Raw genomic sequence first — 20,414 nt, 5'->3', positions numbered from 1 at the left:
CTCGGCTTCCCAAACGGGCGGCGGGTGCGGCTGCCCGCTCTCCTCCTGCCTCCGTGCGCGGCGCTGCCCGCTCCTCCCCTACGCCGGCCGCGCGCACGGCCCCGGGGCGCTCCGAGTCTTTCCGTAGGCGGCAGAGAGCGGGGCGGCCGGGCGGGGGAAGGGCCGAGGCCGCCTCGGGCGCGTGCTTTTGGCCGGAGCGCCTTCCGGAGGGAGCCGGGCACGGGGTGCGGGTCTGCGTGCTGCTGCGCGGGATGGCTTCCTGCGGGCTGCGGTTGCGGTGCTTTGTACGCTGCCCCGCGGCCTTCTCTCCCGCAGCCGAGTGGCCGCGGAGAAGCCGTCGGCACGGCGGATGCGCTGCCGTGCGGTTGCCGCGCTCCGCCCGCGCTGTGCGCGCAGCGCTTTGTTCCAAGAGGGCGCTCGGGTCTGAGGGACTGCGGGAGCGGCGATCGTGGGCTGCGGTGTCCTTGCGGCGGGGCCGTGCGGGAGGTCCGCGGGCAGCTCCGCAGGATGGGGCAGTACTGGGCCGGCAGGGCTGCGTGTGCGTGTTTAAGTTCCGATAGAGGTGCCTGAGGTGGAGGTGCGGTGGGGACTGGCAGTGCACCTGGATGTGGAGCACAGCAGTGACCGGCGTCATTCTCGTGAGCCTCCTTGAGAGCGGCTCTGCCTCTGCTTCAGGGAACGGTGATGTCTGCAAAGAAAGTGAACGCCAAGCACGTGTGCGCGCATAAATCTAAGTGCAGCCCCTCTGCAGGCCTACAGCCATCACATGCCTTCCCCTCACGTTTCAAAATTGCCTACAATAAAATAATATGCAACCTGAACTATCCGTTCATATCAAAGCGTAATAAGCCCAGAGTGGATATTCCAACTGTGCTGTTAGAACTTACACTGAAATACAGAATATATATATTTCCTTCTTGCTACAATGAGAAATCAAGGGATGCCCAAAGGCTGAGGGCCCTGGAGCGTGTCCAGAGAAGGGCAACAAAGCTGTGAAGGGTCTGGGATACGAGTTTTATGGAAAGCAGGTGCAGGAATTAGGACTGCTCAGTCTGGAGAAGCGGGGCTCTCAACAACTGCCTGAAAGCAGGTGGTGGCGAGGTGGGAGTCAGCCTCTTCTCCCAGGTAACTGTAATAGGATGAGAGGGAATGGTCTCAAGTTGCTCCAGTGAAGGTTCAGTTTGGGCACTAGGAAGAACTTCTCAGAAATAGCAGCGAGGCACTAGAACAGACTGCCTAAGGAGGTGATGGAGTCACTGTCCCTGTAGGTGCTCAGGAAAGGTAGAGATGTGGCACTGAGGGACGGTCACTGGGCATGATGACAGTAGGTTGGTGGATGGACCAGATGATCTTAGTGGTCTTTCCCAACCCTAATGGTTCTACGATTGTTTGGTAGCAGCAGCACTTTGGAGTATGTTGGTGGAACCTGCAAGGTTTGTATTGCTGTCTTGTAATGGATGTACAACAAACTAGAGATGGTCTATTCCATCAGAATGTGGTATTAGTCAGATCTACTCCTGCAGTACCTGCAGTCATGTCAGTGTGCGATTGATTCACTGTAAAGGAAATAATCTCACTAGTTTCGTAAGAAAGGTGTGTAAGTTTCATAACAGGCCTTCTTGCTCCCACCATGGTAGGTAATACTGGTAGGAGCAATTCTGCTTATGTTATCATTCATTCTTGTCATTTATTTTCCTTGACATTCTTTAGTTCCTCGTTGGTTTGAAAGTAGCTAATACTCATTTCAGTAATATGTTTTCCCGTTGCTTGCAGTATATACTGTTGTTTGTCTTAGGCGAAGTTGCAGACTGCATGTGCTTACTTGGATCTAGAGCTGTGGAACTCCAAAAAAATGAGCTATAGAACTCATGCTTCTTGGCTTGAATCTGTATCATGTACTTATTGCCCTCAGATGCCACCCATCTGGGAATGATGAAAAACAGATTTAAACTAATTCTGATTTATACCGACTCAACAGAATTAACTCACCATCTTCTTGAAATGAAGCGTACTGCATAGTTAGAGCGAAGGCTCAAGATCCTGTCTCATCTGAGCATTATTTTAATGAGAGAGGTAAATAAACACAAGACCAACAGGAGCAACTGAGCGTCTGTGAAAAATACGTGCAGTGGATTCTTAATCTTGAGGTTCCCGAGCTTATAAAAGTTAAGAACTTCATAACTGTGGTCTTGAGATGTAGGTTTGCACCTTCTCAGAGGGAGGAAGCACAGGGATTCCTTATCATCATTACATAACTCCAACGCTGACACTTTTTATTTCAAAGGGTTTAATACACGTACATTGCACCATAAAAGACAGAAAGTGCTGTTTCATCTTTTAGCCGTGTTTTCAAGAAAGGCAGCAGCCTCTGTCTCTTGTAAGTTCTTATCTGATAGATGCAATCTGTGAATGCCTGTTAGATTGAGCTTCTCCAGAAGAGATTAGCAGGTGAATGTAATTACTTCTGGCTGCAAAGTAGGTGCTTCGGTGACTTGCTCAACCATAATATGCTACTGCCAGTTTTAGTAAGATCTTTTCTAACTCGTCTGGCACTGTCATCAGGCATTAAAGAAAGATGTGAACTATATTATGATTCACTTAAGATACCGTTGACTGTACATTTTTCATGGTGGGTTGGGGCTTCATTAGAAGGGGCTCTCAAGCCTCTGTGCTTCTTTGTGTTCTCTTGAAAAAAATTACAAAGCCCTTTATCAGGGCTGTTACACTGATTGCTTTTAAAGAAGCTTCTCTTAAACTGAAATGATGTTCTTTAAACATTTGGCCGTATGGAAAAGCGAGACAATGTAAAATATGTGTATTTTAAACATCATTAATTAGAGAGTTAGAATAACAACTATAAGACTTGGTGCATCTTAATTGCAGTGAGTAATGCAAAAGCTTTGAAATACAATCCTTGGGAAGGTGTAAGATACTAATTATATTCTGACCAGTCAAGATGCACTTGTTTTGCAACAAGTCTGAGCTGGTCACTTCAGAGAACCTGCTATTCCCAGCACCAGAGGTGGAGAAACAAATTCATTTCTACTAAAATGAGCTATCCTTCAACAGCCAAGATGGACTTCAAAGCATAACACATTATGACAAGAGACACTGAATGATTAATAAAGCAAGGCCCAAAGACACAATGCAAAAGCTCTAGAAGTGTACTTAGGTTTAGTCTAAGCCTAGTGTCTAATTGATATTTAGGGCCCAAATTGCTCATTGACCTAAGTTAAACTCTGAAGACTCAAATATGTAAATGGAAGATGCTGTCTCATTGTGTCCAGAAGATTCAGAAGCACACTGTGAGAAACAGTATCGAAAGCTTTGCTGAAATTCAAAAACTGGCTTCCCTTGGTCAACAAAGTGGGTAACCTTGTCCTAAAAGGAGACTGATTTCGTTAAATAGGACCCTCCCTTGCGTATCTGTGTTGACCATGACTGCATTGTCTTTCAGGTGTTTGTCAGTAATTCCCAGAATAACCTTATCCCTGGTTTTGTCAGGCACTGAAGTGAGACTGATGGGCCTGTAATTAGCAAGGTTTTCCTTCTTGCTGTTGAAAACCGGAACAGTGTTTACCAGCTTCCAGTCAACGTGGACCTCTCCAGATTCCCAAAACCACTGAAAAATAATTGAGAAAGATCTTACGATGACACCAGCCAGTTCTTGGAGTACTATGGGATGAATCCCTTTGTGCCTCATCTATACACACAGCTAGAGTAGCAAACCTTGCACAGGTTCAGGGCTGGCTGGGAGTTTATCATTACTGCAGTCACAGTTTTCCAACTGAGGGCTCTGGGGGTTCCAGATGAGTGTTGAAGATGCACAAAGGCGGCATTAAATGGCTCTGCAAAAATGCCCTTTTTGTTGTTCCTCACAGTATTGGCCACCTTCAACTCTTAACTGAACTTTGGCCACACAAATTTTCTCCCTGCAATGATGAACTTGAAATCCATTTTTCTAAGTGCACTGATTCTCTGTTAGGCTTCCTATAGCATTCATTGATTAACAACTGTAAACTTTTATGATTTTTGCTTTTTATTCATCTTATGAAAAGAAATCAGTCAGTTATCATGTTGAAAGACGACTTCCTCCTCCTACTGGAATTTGACCTCCAGTCTAAATCTGAGGAAATAAACTCCATTCATGTTGATGTGCCTTTTAGTGATAATATTATTACATTACAGCAGTCTTTGTTCATATCCAAATCTCATACTGTTGGTTTCTAGTAGGGTCCCAGAAATATCCAAGTAAAACCATACTTTCTCAGCTGCTGTGTCTTAGATGGCACTTTATTCATCATGCCCCTCCTGGTCCTCTCTTTTGCCTTGTACAAGGATAGTTTAGCATGTTTGTATTTTATTCCTGAGCGCAACTATGGAGTGACTATTCTATGGTGCTTCTGTGATCCTTACAGTTTTATGCTTTAGACCTATGTTTTGGTGTTGGTTTTTGTTGTTTTTTTGCTTAGGTTCCTTCCATTAACATCTATTAATTAATGTATTTATTTATTCTTAAATCACCCACAACACTTTGTTCTCCTAGGAATGGCCCTTTCATTAGCTTCTTTGCCTTACTGCTATTTTTAATTGGTACTATATTTTTTTCATCTTGTGTCAGCTTGCAAACATAACTTTGTGTATTTTTGTATCCATGTTTACCTGTTGTTTTCCCATTTGTGTATTCAAAACCAGCTATGAACAGCTCTCAGCTTTCTGCCATTGTTTCACAGTCTTAATTTCTTCTGTAAATTCTGGCATTGCTGAATATTTCTTTAGATACTGTTGTAAAGCTCCATCTCTTCAGAGGAGTTTTTCCTCAGTACAATCCAGTAGCTGAATCTCTTAAGGTGATTTTAATGTGGGAGTGAGAAATATTAATCTTTCAGACTCAATTATCCATTTTATGGTAGTCTAAACTGAAGAATGTGAGCCTCCATTTAAATAACCTGGAGCACGATCAAGTAATTCTTTATCTGTTCTAGTAGTAATATTCCTGTGTAATTTGTTTAAATGAGCGGCCCAGTCACCGCATTTTTGTTTCTATTGATCAGTTTTCATACTATGAATCCGCCTCTCATGGAGGCAGAACTCTCCAGAATCTCATCTTACATCCATCACAGAACAGCCCTGTTGGCCTTTACACAACCTTCGGTCGCATAAACCTAACCTGCATTTCCTCTGGTGTAGGTGTGAATCTCTTGTTCTCAGTTACCTCCTCTTACTACCCACATCGTAACCAATCAACCCTCAAGAGAAGTATTGGTTAGATAGTCCTGCACTGATAACTGATACTTGTGTTGTGCAGCTTTTGTATGTTACTTTATGCAACCGTGACCCTAATTTTGTAGGTAATGTTTTGCGTAAGGCCTAATGTCAGCCTGAAATTTGAAATGTTTAAGAAAATGTTGTTGGTGGGTCACCTACATGTTGGTGGTAACTTTGTTATGTAGCATGTTGCATTTCTATTCCAAGTTACATTCTGTGTTTCTACTGTATTTGAGTGCCCCACTTTTCAAGTGCTGTGACCTCTACTTCTCTATTGCTCGTAGCTTTTAACGATGACCTATTTGTTTCTGGGCCGTCAAGCTCAGAGTTATTTATGCTTATCTAAATTAGTAATTCTTAAAAGCAGTATGTAGTTGAAGTGTTGTGTCTGCTGATGAGCTGACACAACAACCATGTTAAGGGATGGATGGACAAAGAAGTATGGGAGGAAGGAGTGCCATAAATAGAGCTGAAGTAGTATGGGGTCTGCAAGACTGCACTGGAGCAAATGGCATTCTTTTCCATCCGATGTAGCTCAGTGAGGATGCAGTGCAGTGAGGTTACAAAGCAGCTATTCATGTGAGAATCTTAGGATGACTGTGGAATTCATTCATTTAATGCTTAGTCCTTAAATTCTTTCACATGAATCTGCTGCTTCGTGATCTTCATGATCTTCTTTTGGGGTAATAACATAGGATAGCACAAGAACAAGAACGCTTGTGATACGTAGCTGGAGAAATGGGCTTTTGACCTTGGAGAAGCCTGGAGGCAGAATGAATGGGGAGTGGTTTGTATCCCTTTATTTTCTTCATCTCTCTATCAAAACCTACTTTTCACTTCTCCACAATCTGTCACTTCAGGGCTCTGTATCTCAGCTCACTCCAAATGTGATTTGGTGTTCTTTGCACACCTATGAGAGCCGTAGTTGTTAAATAGCATGGTCACAGTTTGACAGCTGATGTCAAAATATATCCAAGTATTATGTTGTGTGACGGGTGCACATGATGTTCCTGGTAGCGGTACTTAAGAATTACTACGCCAACGTCTGTCTTCCACACATTTCTCCTCTTCCTTTTTGACACTGGTCTTTTTTTCTCATGCGTATTTTCCCTTACTCCTCCTGAAGCTGCTACATGAAAATGAATGAGAAAATGAATGAGAAAATGAGTGAATGTGATTGAGGAAGCTACGGAGAGATGGCAAGCAACTGAATGTGCGCTGTACGTAATCTGGAGGATAGGGCTGGTTAAGAAGGACAGCTCTGGGCAGGTGACCTTGGGGTACAGGAATTTTGACACATTGGGGTCTTCAGTTCTAATGCAGTAAGGCAGTGAGAAGAGGGGGGAGCTCCTGGGGCAATGAGACTCTGTTCAGAAACATCATGTGATCCTCTTAAAAAAAGCATGCGTACCTCATCACAAAAGGCAGTAAGTACTGCTTTACAGATGTGGCTTGGAAAATGCTGTAGGACACCAGCAAGCGAGTACGGTACAGCTGAAGACTGATTTCAAACTTCTTAGTATTGAAGGTAACATTAATTTTGCTTTAAGGGTATATACTTCATTGTGACCAATAAAGTCACATCCAATGCTTGTCTTTTATCTTTTTTTTTTTTTTTTTTTTTTTAGTAACCGTTTCTGAACAGATGATATGGCAAATACAGAAATACATGCAGATTTGCCTCTGCAGAGAATACGGACGGCTCTCATGGGTTCTGCTTTGGTTTTGTCTACTCAGTTGCAATGTAAAGGGTTTTCATCCTTATGCTGGCTGACTTGTGTAGATCTTGAGAAGTCTTATAGCTTCAAGTGTCTCATTGTGTAGATGTTAGCTACACATTTTGGTACTGTCCCTGCTCAGTAAGGTTACTGCCAGGACTGCTCTGAAACGTCACTCAGGGAAAATAAGTGTAAATTATGTTAGTCTTCAGCTATTTACATAGGCTTCTGTGTGTTCCCTATGACAAGGCAATCAATTCAAAACCATTTGCCTTCCTTCCTCCCTCTCCTTCTTTGTATTGCTTATTTCCTGTTTGTGGTTTCTGCAGGACTGGGAGGATGGCAGCACACTGATCAGGCTGTTTCAGAGTGGTGTCCCTCTGAAGCCAAGTTCCATCCTGTGAACCAAATCAGAACAACTTGTGGCATCTCTCCAGTTCAAAGGTTCTTACTTGCACAAAATTCTCTGAAGTCAGTGAGGCCAAGTAGGTTTTCATTCAGGGTAGTTTTAGCCACTGGAAGATTTGCTGAAGTTAGAGACCTATGAAGAAAGGCTACGTGAACTGGGTCTGTTTAGCCATGAGAAAAGAAGACTGAGAGGGGACCTGATCCAGGTCTATAAATATCTGAGGTGTGGGGGGCAGAGTGGTGAGGCCAGACTCTTTTCAGCAGTGTGTGGAGACAGGACAAGGGGAAATGGACAGAAAATGGAGCATAGAAGTTCTGCATGAATGTGAGCATGAACTTCTTTACAGTGAGGGTGACAGAGCACTGGAACAGGCTGCCCAGGGGGGTTGTGGAGTCTCCTGCTCTGGAGATATTCAAGACCCGCCTGGACGTCTACTTGTGTGACCTGCTGTAGGGAACCTGCTTTGGTGGGGGGGTTGGACTCCGTGATCTCTGGAGGTCCCTTCCCACCCCTACGATTCTGTGATCCTGTGACGTCGAAGTCTGGCCTTTCTGATTTTCTAATGCTCGTGTCAGAAGTAAAAGCAGTTAGGGTGCTGAGCTCTCCAATGTGTGGTGTCAGTTCCCATATTGTGGACCACTCACAATCCTTGCAAGTGCAGCTCATGTATTGTCTGATGCACCAGGCAGTGCTATAAGCTGCTGCACAGTTTGCCTGGGCTGCATGAAGGACCAGCTGGATGCATGCTAGGCCGGGCCTTCCCATGCAGGCAGTGATCTGAGCCTTTTTGCAGTGGGCATGCAAGTAAACAAGAACTGCGGATGCACCTTAGCTGCAGATTGTGTTTAGGACCAGGCTTAACCTTTATTTCCCGCATTATAATTTGAATTGCTGCTGCTTACAGATAATATAACCAGATCTTAATTTAAAAGCGAAACAATTTTAAGATGCTTTTTAACAGAAAAAAAACCCCAAAGCTGCCTAAGTGTTTCTTGGAGAAGTTCCGCTCAGTGCATTGCCCACATCCACTTTTGGGCCACTGTGTTTAAAAACTAAAAGTGAATTTTTTGAGCCATAAGGCTATTTAAGAAGAATGTTACTAACTTTAGTCTTCAAACCCTCCCCCAAAGACTTTTAATGAAGCTCTATTTTTTTAGGAGAAAATAATGAAGGGCCGCTCTTTGTAAATCCCTGGGAATTAAGATTACCAGTGAGAAGATGATCTTGGAAAAGATTTCTTATCATTAGTTTATGTTTCTTCATGCTAAGAATCTGTTTTTAAGTTAAAAAAATAAACAAAAATGTACACTTGTAAGATCAACTGAACGAAGTTTTTAATGAATACGGTGGATGCTGAAAGTTGGGCAAACTTTGCACAGTCCCGAATCTTTAAACAAAACGATGTGATTAATGTTTGTAAGTGAAGCAGACCGCAGAGCTGTAGCAGCGGGGGTCAGAGCCGTGAGCTGGAACTCCAAACTCCCGCTTGGAAGTTACCTGAAACTTTGTCAAGCTACTGGAGCTGGGCGTCCTTTGTTCCAAGCGCGGGTGGTGACAGAGGGGCGCACCTGAAGCGCTGCTGGGTCAGAGCCTGGTTTTTCCAAGGTGACCTTGCGTTTCATTTTGGGGTGCTCCCTGCCCCCCGCAGCGCTGCAGCGTTTTACAGACATTGCCCAAGGGCTGAACGTCCACGTTGCGATCAGCGGGGAACATTTTTTTTTTTTTTTCTCCTCCCAGTTTTCTTCGCCCCCAAACACCCCCCAACTCGCAACCGAAAGCAAGCGGCCCAGGCTCGTACACACTACCAGACCTACGGGTTTCTCGAGGGGGTGGAGGGGAAGAAAGCCGGCGAAAGTTTTTAAAGGGCCTGCCGTGCGGCTGGGCCGAGCGGCGGAGCAGTCACCATGCCCGCCCGGCGGCTGCGTGTGCCGCCGCGCCGGTGCGGCATTGTCTGGCGGCGGAGCGGAGCGGCGGCCCGGGCCGGGCGGCGCGGTGTGCGCGGCCGTGCTGTGCTGTGCAGTGCTGCGCTGTGCTCGGCGCGGCTCCGCTCTCCTCGCGCTCTCTTTCTCTTTCCCCCTCTCTCGCTCCCCCCCTCCCTCGCTCGCTCTCTCGCTCTCCCTCTCTCTCTCTTACACTGCCAGCCCCTGATGTGATGGCGAAGAAACCCCGTTGACAAGGCACTGCTTTTTCATGACGGTGAGTTTCCCTTTGAGTGTATTATAATTTTGTGATAAAAATTTCAAGGAAAAAAAAAAAAACACACAACCTCCTTCCTCCCTTCCTTCGGGGAGGGAAAAGAGAGGGGGGGAAATCTATCTCCAGACAGACAGAAAAGAAAAGAGGAGCAAATTAACAGCCAGGAGTTGCCAAAACCAGGATATTAGGTTTCAGCCCAGAGAGCTATTGGCTCTGGGGCTATGTATATAAATATATATCGGGAGAGAGCGAGCAGAGGGGGCCGGGAGGAAGAAGAGGGACGCGTGGTGCGGCTGTTGTTCGGGCAGATGTGGATTCACATGGAAATGAAGCATATATCTCTGTTTTTCGGCGAGGCTGGCGGCGGCTGCCGAGGGCACTTAGGAAAAGAGAAAAAAAAAAAAAAGAAAAAAAAAAAAAAAAAAGTTGTTTCTTAAAATAAAGGCGCGGGGGGGAGGCTGAGGGAGATAAGGTTTCAGGTCCGGGCTGATAGCTGCCGAGAGGGGAGAGGTTTGGGGTGGGTTTTTTTTTGTGTGCCTTCTTGCTGATGCCATGCAAATGCGGGAGAGAGGAGGGAAGAAAAAATCTCTTTTAATGACTCATTGATTGAGCCGGTTTAAAATTAGTTGTTGTTGTTGTCTTTTTTTTTTTTTTTTCTTTATTTTCCGCCCCCTTGATGGCCATCGAGAGAGGGATGGAAAAGGAGAGGAGGGAGAGTGTGTGTGTGTGAGTGTGTGTGTGTGAGAGAGAGAGTGAGGGAGAGGGGATGGAGAGAGTGTGTGAGGGAGAAAGAAAAATAATCTTTTCAAATCTCCTCCCTCTTTTTTTTTCCCCCCTCGTTTCTTTGCTTTTCTCTAAAGCTCTGTGGTCTGTGAAACACTCGTTCTTCCTCCTGCTCGGGAAAATGGAGACGCGCCGTCTCGCTGCCGGCCGCGGCGCCGGGAAGGATTTTTCTCTCCTTTTTCCCCTTTTTCCCTCCCGGCTCGATGCGTCCCCGTACCCGGCCGTTCGCCGCCACCCTAATCCCGTCACTTCTCGCAGCTCGTGGCTCAGCTTTGAGCCTTCTGGGGATTTATTTTTCGCTCGTTTCCTCGCTTTCGGTGCCGCCACTAGATTCGATTCGATTCGTTCGGTGCTTGCTTTGCCGTTTCCTCCGAGCCGCTCGGTGCCTGCCGCTGCCAGCCGCGATGGACACGGCGCTTTTTGGGGGTGCGCGGAGCCCTGGGCGGTAGGTCCTGTTGGGGCTGCCCTCCGCGGTGTCGTCTTTTTAATAATTATCTATTATTTTTTATTTTATTTTTTATTTTTTTTTTCAGGGAGACTATATTGTACCGTACCTTTTTAAACCTAACAATAAACCTTTTTTATTTCTGGAGCCTGCCGCTCGTTTTTCCTTTTGGGTAGATGGCGTTTATTTGTGCGATCGGGGTTGTTTTCCTTAGGAGCAGCAGTGCTTTTGTCAATACTTCGTGCTCGTGGCTAAAGCAGCCTTTGGCGGTTGCGGAGCGGAGCTGGGCGGTGGGTGCAGCGCTGCCCGCTCCTCATGCGCTCCTGCTATCGGCTGCAGAGCTCTCTCACGGATAACAACGCCATAACGCTTTAATATAAAAACGAGGCAGAGCCGTATGGCGAACGTTTGAACGTATTTGGAATTACTATTAAGCAACACGGGGAGAATGAAGGAGGTGCTGAGGCCTGTTTCCCAGCAGCTCGGGGCTCGCTGACGCCGAGCTGAGGGCTGAGGGCCGCCGGAGCTGTGCCCGGGCAGGGCTGCCAGCTTGTGCCGAGCGGCTGTGCCTGCCAGGGGGAGCGGGGCAGAGCCGGGAAGATGGCGCTGTCTGGCTTCCTGCCAGCGTTTGTTGCGCAGTTTCGCGGTGATTCTCCTCCCCCACGGGCGCCATTTTAAGGCCCTCGATGCTGTCGCTGTGCCGGGTGGGGCGTTGCCGCCGTGCCTGTGTTGGGCCGACTGTGTAGGAAGCGTTGTTTTCCAGGGCAGACAGAAGCTCCCCCACGTATCCCAGCTGCGAGTTTTCTCCTCTCCTTGAGGAAGCGGTGTACGAGGTTCCCTCTGTGTGCTATTGGGAGAGAGGCGGGGGACTGTTGGCCGTTCTGTGCTCAGGGGGGCATAAAGGAGGGCTCCTGCGGGCAACCCCTGCTTCTTCTCTCACCCATTTCTCGTATCTCAGAGGCCTCTGCTCCAAACATTACCCATAGCTGCCTTTCGTGTCTGTCAGATGCTTGTTTCTTGGCACGAGGTCTGCTCAGGGCTTAGAAAGAAAAAGGGTTTGAAAGAACATTCCCTTCTGTTGAGCCAGTGACCAAAACGATGAGATACAATTAAAGGAGAAACTCACCTTCATTAGGTACTTAATTGCAGCCTGTGAGGCAAAGTAATCATTGGCAAAGAGCCTTTTAATACTTGTAAAAATGTTTGCAACAATTCAAGGACAAGTAACTTTTTGGTGTGTGGGTAATCAACTTAATACCTTGATAACAGTGTGTTTTGATTTGGTCTTGCACCTAATTCATCCAAAGTTGTTGTTCCTTTTTTCTCAAATGTCCTGAATGTGTAATGTGGTTGGTGCTCGGGGTTTAACAGCGACATCTGTATCCAGGAACGACAAGGATGCTACCAGACCAACTCATACTGAGCCCACTAAGGTGGGTGGAATGCTTGGTTCTTAAATGCTTTTCTACACGTTGTTATAAGAGGGCCTCCCCACGCCTCTTGCTCATTTCTGGAGGAAGTGGGAGGTTTATTTTCATTTGAGGTTAAATCCTTCACATGCTGGTCCTGAAGGATTTTACATTGCATTTCTAGTGGAATGCACATTGTTGTTGCTGAAATACTTTGGAAAAAAGTTAGCTATGAATAAACTCCCTTCCAAAGTCTTGGGGGCAGCTTTGTTAATGTCTTAGTTTCTTAGAGATCCGCCTGCCAAAAACTCTTAATAAATTACTTTAAAATGTAAGTGTGAAGTGTAGTATTCTCTCACTGTATCTTTAATACGTGCCATTGACCTTTCCCTGAAGCAATTTGCATCTTTGTTAACAGTCTTGGGAATAAGACAGAAATAATTTCATTAATGCAGAAATGTTTTATAAAGTTCTTGTAAGAAGCACTGGAAGAACAAGTAAAGTTCCCGCAGTAAGCTCTAAGGGTTTGCTGATTGTGTTTTTCATGAATTTCTTAAACTAATGAGGAAATCTGATGAAATGATGAGTATTTTCCCAGCGTGAAAGAGGTCTTGTGTACACACACTGCACCAACGTGCTTCCATTAAAGTTAAACATATGCTTAAGTAGAAATCTTTGTCAGCTAGATATTAGATGTATCAAAAAAGAATAGGTCTAGGATATTTCTGTATACCTGCTATGTTTCTTTGTCCGGATCTGAGTTGAAAAAGCTTTTTGTTTCAAACAGTACTTTGTGTCCTTCTCACCTTGCTGGTGTTGATTGAGGAGTGCAGGAGCTCACAGAGTCGATAGCCTGGTCCAGCCGTGCACCATGGCTTGTTCACTAGTATGCTGCTGATATGTTCTAGATGTGTTTTTACTGTGGCTGCAGTGTGAGCACTAGCGTAATATATTAGAGCCTCCCTGAGTTGAAAATAGGGTGCGTGTTTGCGGCCTTAGGTGAGGTCAGTGCTGTGTAGTTGTATTTTCGACAGATGTGGTTATACTGTATCTAAGTAATTACATGACCTTTACAGATGGGAATTTTTCCTGTCCTTCCACCCTGCCAAAGGTTGTTTCCCCCCCCCACCCCCAGTAGAGTTTATATATTTAGTTTTATTGTACTGAGATATGTGTGTGTTTGGGGGGGGAAGGGAACTACAAGCAGAAGAACCAAGTCAGCTCTGCTAGTTTAAGCAGCATTTCCTTAAAATACCCTTTTGGTGCCCACAAAACTTAGAAATGTGGGTAAGTGCAGTCCCAAGTTGAAGATCTTGGTAGGTGTTGTGGGTGTGTTGATATTCTCCTTGGGCATTGCCTGCTAAGTGAGTTCTCAGAGGTTTTCTAGTATAATTCCACATCCATATCAGGAAAAAGCCTACATAACTGCAGTTATGTTTTATGCATAATGTGGCTCTAATGGTCAATGATTGTGTCTTTTCATGCTGTGTTAGATTTACAATAAGTCTAATGGGTAGTGCTTTTTAATGTAGATGTAGCAGTGGGAGAGCAGAAGCGTGGCATCCCTGTCTAAGTAATAGATACAGTCCAGGTATAATTGCTTTTCTGATGCTGTAGTTCATTCTGTCCAGACGGCTGGGATAATTCATTACAGTTCTTCTGTTGGAATAGACTCCACTTCTGCTTGAAAAGCTTTTTTTTTTTATGGTGACATACTGTGTACGGAACAAGCATGGAGTTTGTCTGCAGAAACAAGCATGCTTTGTTCTCTTACAGTAGAGGAAAACCTGCACAATTCATATACTGTACTGGTGTGCATTGCAACCTGCAGCTGCTTGAGTTGGGAAGCCGAAATCAGCAGTGTTGGCAAAGCCCTTGGATCAGTATAAAAGTGTGAGCACTGTGACCTTAACTGATAGATTTGTTTTCCAAGATCTTGTAATTAAATGAACTCATGGCTCTCTGTATTTTTAATGTTCTTTTACTTATGTTTTCATTGTGGAAAAAAGCATCTGCAGTGTCTCTGTTTTAATGGAGAATGGTTGAAAAATATTTGTTGGGAAAAAATAAAAAGTAACTGTTAACCAGTGATGTGGACTGTCAGTTTAATTCCTTTACTTCTTTATTTGCAGCAGTTTTAAAATGTTGAGGAGCTTCTTGTGGTTCTCCTTTTGAGTAAGGGGAGTGTTCACCAACAGGGAAAGAAAGAGTGGGCAAATCTCTGTCCTAACTTGATACAAAAGCATTTCTTTTGTTAGTAGTGTTGTGGAAGAGTGGAGATGGCAGTTCATTAATGCCCTCCCAGTGAATTCAGCTTCACCAGGAGACTGATGGTTTTGGTAGGTGCTCTTGGGTGGAACTCACAGTAACTTTCCTGTGAGCTTGATCTGGCTGTGGAGTTTTAAGACCTGATATTGAAGCTTGAGTTTGTTTAGTTGCTTTCTATCCTAGAAAAACTTGGCCCTACTGAAGTAGGTGTCAGAATCTCCCTTGGCTTTGACAAGGGCAATGTGATCAATGTGGTGTTTGGGGCAGCGTTATGAAGTGCTCTGCTGGATTTGTTACACACATTGATTTATCATACTCAAATTGCAGTTGATTTCCCAAACATATTAACTGAAAGGAAGAGAAAGCTCTGTTCAGCTTTCAGCTGTGGGCTGTAATGCATTGTGAACTGGTACTGGCTTGATTGTATCACACCTGTAGCAAGATATGCCAGGATGTTTCTTGTTTTTAAAATGATTGTTGTCTGGAATGGCATTGAAAAATTATTAATTGGTTGTTAATTCATAAATTAATTGAAGAACGATTGGTTCTTTGATAATTTTATGTGCAGAGTTAGAAATGTGATGTTTGCTACCAGAAACAAGGTAAAAACATCGAGGAACTGATGCAAGGCACTTCTTAACTATTGAGTTGAACAAATGTTGTGTGCTAATGGTGTGCGTTATTGCGGATAGTGTCTAGAAACAGGCTTCAGAGCATCTATCTCTCTTTGCGTAGGAAAATGTTTCTTAAGGAACTTTTTGTGATCATGCTTCTTTCTTTTCCTCTTGTAGGATGTAGCCAGGAAGTTTCAGAATGTTTTAGGAGTATTGAGATTCCAAAAGAACTGTGTGTGATGGAGAGCTTAGAAGATAGGGCCCAAAACAAGCAATGCATGGTGATAGGGTGGTCTCTGCTGGGCTCTCTGAGCTGAGCTGGGTGTTCAGCCAGTGAGTGAAGCAGGGGCAGTGAGTACCCTGAGCTCTAGGCTATGAGTTATTCTAGATTTTCTCCATGGGATTTTGAGAATGAAAGCTCTCAGATTAAAGGCTTGCCAGGATATGGTGTTACCATGAAAAGCTTGTAGGAAAATATTCTATTGAGCAAATAAAGAATTCAATTCTGAACTTGTGTATCTGAGGGAAAGCAGATTTTAGAGATCTGCACTGAGGATTCATAAGTAGTCAGAGCACTGGACTGTGGCTGGATTAATTTTCCCTATCATTTTTGCTATTAATAACTGAAGTGAATGGTTCTATCTTTTATAAATAAAATATGGCTGTAGTGTTTGGAAGCTTCGTACCTTAAGGTGCCTGCCAAACTCAAATTGAGACTGATTTTTCGTGGTATGTTTATTGGAAATGAGGTTTAAGGGATGAATGAGCAGCTTATTGCAGGTTGTTTGAGCTCTAGTGTATGTTTTTTATTTGCCCTTCCTTATGTGGAACTGGTATGTAACTATTATATGTACACTCTACCTGTCCTTTCAGGTGTTCATTGCCTGCCAAATCTGACAAACTGTGCAGATGCACACTTTTGCACAGGTTTCATATTTCACCACAGGTAGAGCTTCTGCATTGTGCTGGTTGCTTTTTATCTAAGCCCTGAGCAGTTCCTATTTTTGTGGCGTAGTTTTAGCACAGAGGGAGGTTTTGTGTTGTTCTTCTCAATGTTTGAATTGCAGATTTCCTCCCATACTGTCGCATGCAGAAAGCCAGTACTGATGCTTTAAATTCAGAATTCCACAGCTAATTTCAAGTGCTCTAAGTTCAGCTTAAAATGTGAAGATTTTCAATACAGAAAATAATTCACGCTTGCAGAACGCATTGTGTTGCTGGGTTAGGATCCCAGATTTCTTCCTTTGTGAGCTCTTTAAAGTGTAGCTCTTGGTAGATTTTGCACCGGTGTGATAGTTGCTTTTTATGGGTTACTCTGCAAGAGGAAATGTAAGAAATGTTTATGTCCTAGAATACAAGCACGGTGTGGTTTGTAGGAGAGTGGCTGAGCCCTTTGTAAAAGAAAAGTACACTTTAAAAGTTCATTTTTCTTTCTTCTTTTTTGTTTTAGAATGACAGCTTTTCAATAGTTGCCTTTATTTTTGCCCAAATAAAATCAGAGAGTTTATTTGCCATCACTTTAAAAAAATTGTATGTATATTTAGTCCTCTTTAATGACTGATGTGTCATTATTCTGGTGCACATAACACCGACAGAGGCAGACCACTTCAGTGGCTTACCATGCTTTAGTGTTGTTCTTACCACATTTTTGAGAATTACTGCTTTAAACGTTGCCTTTCTGTAGTAGCCACTGTTGGGTTCCTTATAATATTTTACTGCTTCATATGTGAAGTTTTGTATGAAGTTTGTAATGAAGTCATAAAGGACCACTTGGAAGGTTACCTGGTCCAGTTCCCTGCTGTAAGCAGAGCTAGCCTTGAAGTCACATTCATGTGAGTTTTGAAAATAGGCAAAGACAGTCATTTCACAGCTGTTGTGCTTGAGCCTTTTTGTTCATGAACTTTTTTTCCTCGGCTCTCATTGAGTTTTCCATGTTGCAGGCATTCGATGATACCAGAGGTAACTGGAAAGCTGCAGTTAGTGCCTGCATTAGCCTCCTAATGTCCAGACTGAGGAAACATACTCCTCTCAGACTTCCCTAGTGTTGTGCTCTAGGTGCTTCCCAGTTTTGTTGGCACTCTGCTGGACTGCTGAGTTTTTCTTAGAGTGAGGGTTCAAAACTGGACCCAGTATTTCAGAACTCTTACTGCTCTGTGGCAAGTCAGGACCAGGCCAAGAAGCTCATTCAAACTGAAACAGATCAGTTTGTTTTGTCAGATCAATTTCATGTGCTAGTTCAAAGCATGGAGCTGATGTGGGCAAGGTGGACAGGAGAGCTTCAGGGCTCCGTGTTGGTCTGTGCTGCAATTAGCTTGGACTGTTGGAAGGAGGACGGAGGCTTCTGGGCCACTGAGTAGCAGTGCCTCAGAGGATTGGCCTACATAGCTGGTAGATCCTTGCCAGCTTAATGGCTTTTGCTCTCTCTTATTATCTGTTTGGGAGTGTGCAATAAAGGGCAACCTGGTTATTTCCCAGCAATTAGTAGGGCTGTTGTTACAAATAAACAGTATGCCTTCTCCAGGTACCATGAGGCAAGTTTCAGGAAGTATCAGTTGGGTAGTGACTGTTAATTAGTTAGGATTTGCGCTTGGTAAATCAATTGGATGCACTGGCAGGACTGAGCGTGAAAAACTGAGTGTTGTATTTAAATTAAAATACGCTGTTGAACTGTACTGATGATAATGATCTGTGTTAGGGTACGGTCTGGCAGCTGCCCGTGAGGCTGTGTGGACATTTCCCCCCAGCTGTCTCTCTCACTGGGATGCACTGCTAGGCCCCGCCAGGCCTCATGTCCCTGCCCATGGGCTGAGGCCCCAGCCAGCTGACCCTGTGCAAGTGGTCTCCACATGTTGTCAATCAATGTATGCATATTTATTTATACATTATATGCATGGACTGCTGAGGTTCTAAAGTTTTCTGCTAATGTATCCCTTGGGTTGCACACGTGGCGTTTGGCAGGCTGCAGGTCTGGGCTGTGCAGCTCTCATCCTCCAGTTCTTGCTCATCATGTTATGTTTTTGTGCTGTCTTGCTAATGTAGGTTGTACACAAGAATTTAACTTGGTTGTGCACCTGTTCTGTTGCTGTCCTGAAGTTAGCAGAACACAAATCATCATTGAAAATTGGCATCAGTTAAAAAGAACTAAATGTGCAATTATGTGGTTTAGGTAGCCCTTGGGTACGCGTGGTGAAATGCAAACAGAGTTCATTCTGAATAGGTAGTGAGCTCGTGTGGCTTGGTTGTGAGCTTGACTTTTCCCTCACAGACCACATACCTGCGAGTGGTGTTCCAACTGCATGATGGTCCTGTGGTATTTCTCAGACGCGCTGCCATCTTGCGTTCCATCAGAGTGGTGTTACACAGCCCTTGCTGGGGGGGATGTTGAGGTGGTAGTGATGTATTTTTTTTTGTTTACTTGTGGTTTTCAAGGTGTTGAGAGTGCGGCAGCCTCTTCAGCTGAATGCTGGCTGTAAGATTTCTGCTAGTGATGGCAAGAATTCTGGTAGAGCACATAGGTGTGCTCCTGGGAAGGCTGGTTGTTACTCACAGAGTTTACAAAAATGTATGTTTTCTTCATTTTTGTCTTTATTGTCTTGTAGGCTGGTAGGAGCTTACAGTAATTTGAGTAGATTTTTCTTGTGTATAGGATGAGGAAGAACATAGCAATACGTGTTTCTAATCTGATGAGCTGTATGTTTAGCAGTAGGGCTGAATAGTAGGAAGTACATATTGCCATTAAGATTATTTTTCTCCTTGTCATTTTCTTGTATTTTTATTTTTATTTTTTCCTCTTCCGATTTTTATACATGTGAGTTTTCAAGAGTTTGGTGAACTGAGCAAATTCATCTCATTTGTGTTGGTAGTTACAATCCCCATCGGAATAGTGGTTGAACAAAGTTCTATGTGGTTGCTTGGACTTTGCCACAATGGTAAGCCTTTATTATATGGTTACAGAGAATGTTTGGTTTGGTAAAGTGAAGGAGTTGTACTGATTTCAAGTAGCAGTGTTAGTGTTACCATAGTGATATGCAATGGGGATTTTAAAAGTAGGCAGTGTGGGGGGGAAAAAAAAATCCTGTTTTTTTTTTTGCTTCTCCATTTAGCTAGAAGTCTTTAGAACCTGCTTTTGAGAGCTGTATATGCTGCATAAGGAAATAATAGCTTCCTGTAAGAAGTGTTAACAGTGCCATTAAAGCGGAATGCTAATCACTTACTGATTTGTTCTTACTAATGCACATCTACATTTAAATTCAGCCACATCATAAAATGTCTTGTAATTTGCTTAGCATTCAGTTGTTAGACCAGCATTTATGCTGCTGGTTTGCAGCAGCCAGCAGGTGTGCGACTGAATCATGAGAGAGAGTATTTTCCTTAAAATGCAGAGTCAGCTGATGAATGCTGATTTTTTCCTAACGTTTCAAGTAGTTGTCTGTAGCCATGGTCTGCTTTCCTGTTCTGCGAGGCATCCTTGCAGTGATGAATCCTTTGCTGCATGCTGTCAACCAATAAGCATGGGGCTGCGCAACCTAAGGGCTGGGGCATTTTCTGTTAACATGAGGCAGAAGCTGGCTTCAAAATCACTGAAGTATAGAAAGAGATTACAGAATCAGGGGACAGTTGAAGTGGAAGGGACCTCTGGGAATGCTTTGCCCAGTGCCCTGCTAGCAGGAGGACCAGCCAGGGCAGGCTGCTCAGGGCTGCATCGGCTGGTTTGGGGAACCTCCGGAGACAAATACTTCACAGCCTCACTGGGCAGCCTGCACCACTGGTTGACAACCTCAGAGGGAAATAACTTTATTTCTTAAGGTTAAGCGGAAACATGTTGTATCCCTTGCCTCTTTTACTGGATACCACTGACAAACATTTGGCTTTCTTCCTTATGTCCTTCCATCAGGCGTTTCTACCCATTGCTAAGATCGCCCCCGAGCCTTCTGTTCTTCTGATTGAACAGTCTCAGTGCTTTCAGCCTCCTGTGAGACAGGTCCCTTCATTTCAATCATTGTGAACAGTCATGAGAGCCCACAGAATGATGTGTGTAGAGATGGTCAGGGGGAGTAATTTTCTGTTTTGACATAAGTAAGAGATTGGCTTCAATTCGTTTTAATCTAACTAGAATTATAAATTTGAGTGTTAAATATGGTGTCAGAATTTTAAGGGGAGCTGAGAAAAACACAGGCATGGCAGGCAGAGGAATCAGTTTGATTTGATTATATGATATTGTGTGGATGATGTTGGATAACTGAATGGATGCCAGGGTATAAAGAGGTATAGGAGATGCTATCATCAGTTGATTAGTTGGGATCT

General features: G+C 44.2%; 1 protein-coding gene across 3 annotated transcripts in view; it reads left to right on the top strand.

The window, feature by feature from the left end:
- The first annotated feature begins 9,406 nt into the window (after positions 1 to 9,406).
- Positions 9,407 to 20,414, top strand: part of BICRAL (BICRA like chromatin remodeling complex associated protein) — a 29,166-nt gene continuing 18,158 nt past the window's right edge. The window contains exons 1-2 of one of the 3 annotated variants that reach the window (XM_072332990.1): positions 9,527 to 9,591; positions 12,191 to 12,252. The gene's annotated coding sequence lies outside the window, so the exon portion shown is untranslated. Of the gene's footprint in view, positions 9,592 to 10,753; positions 10,820 to 12,190; positions 12,253 to 20,414 lie in introns of those variants that run through there. The other 2 variants (XM_072332989.1, XM_072332991.1) reach the window with 2 other exon arrangements.

The sequence above is a fragment of the Excalfactoria chinensis genome, chromosome 3 (genome assembly GCF_039878825.1).
Source record: "Excalfactoria chinensis isolate bCotChi1 chromosome 3, bCotChi1.hap2, whole genome shotgun sequence".
In the NCBI taxonomy this organism is placed as follows: Eukaryota; Metazoa; Chordata; class Aves; order Galliformes; family Phasianidae; genus Excalfactoria; species Excalfactoria chinensis.
This window is presented reverse-complemented; position numbering and strand designations above follow the sequence as displayed.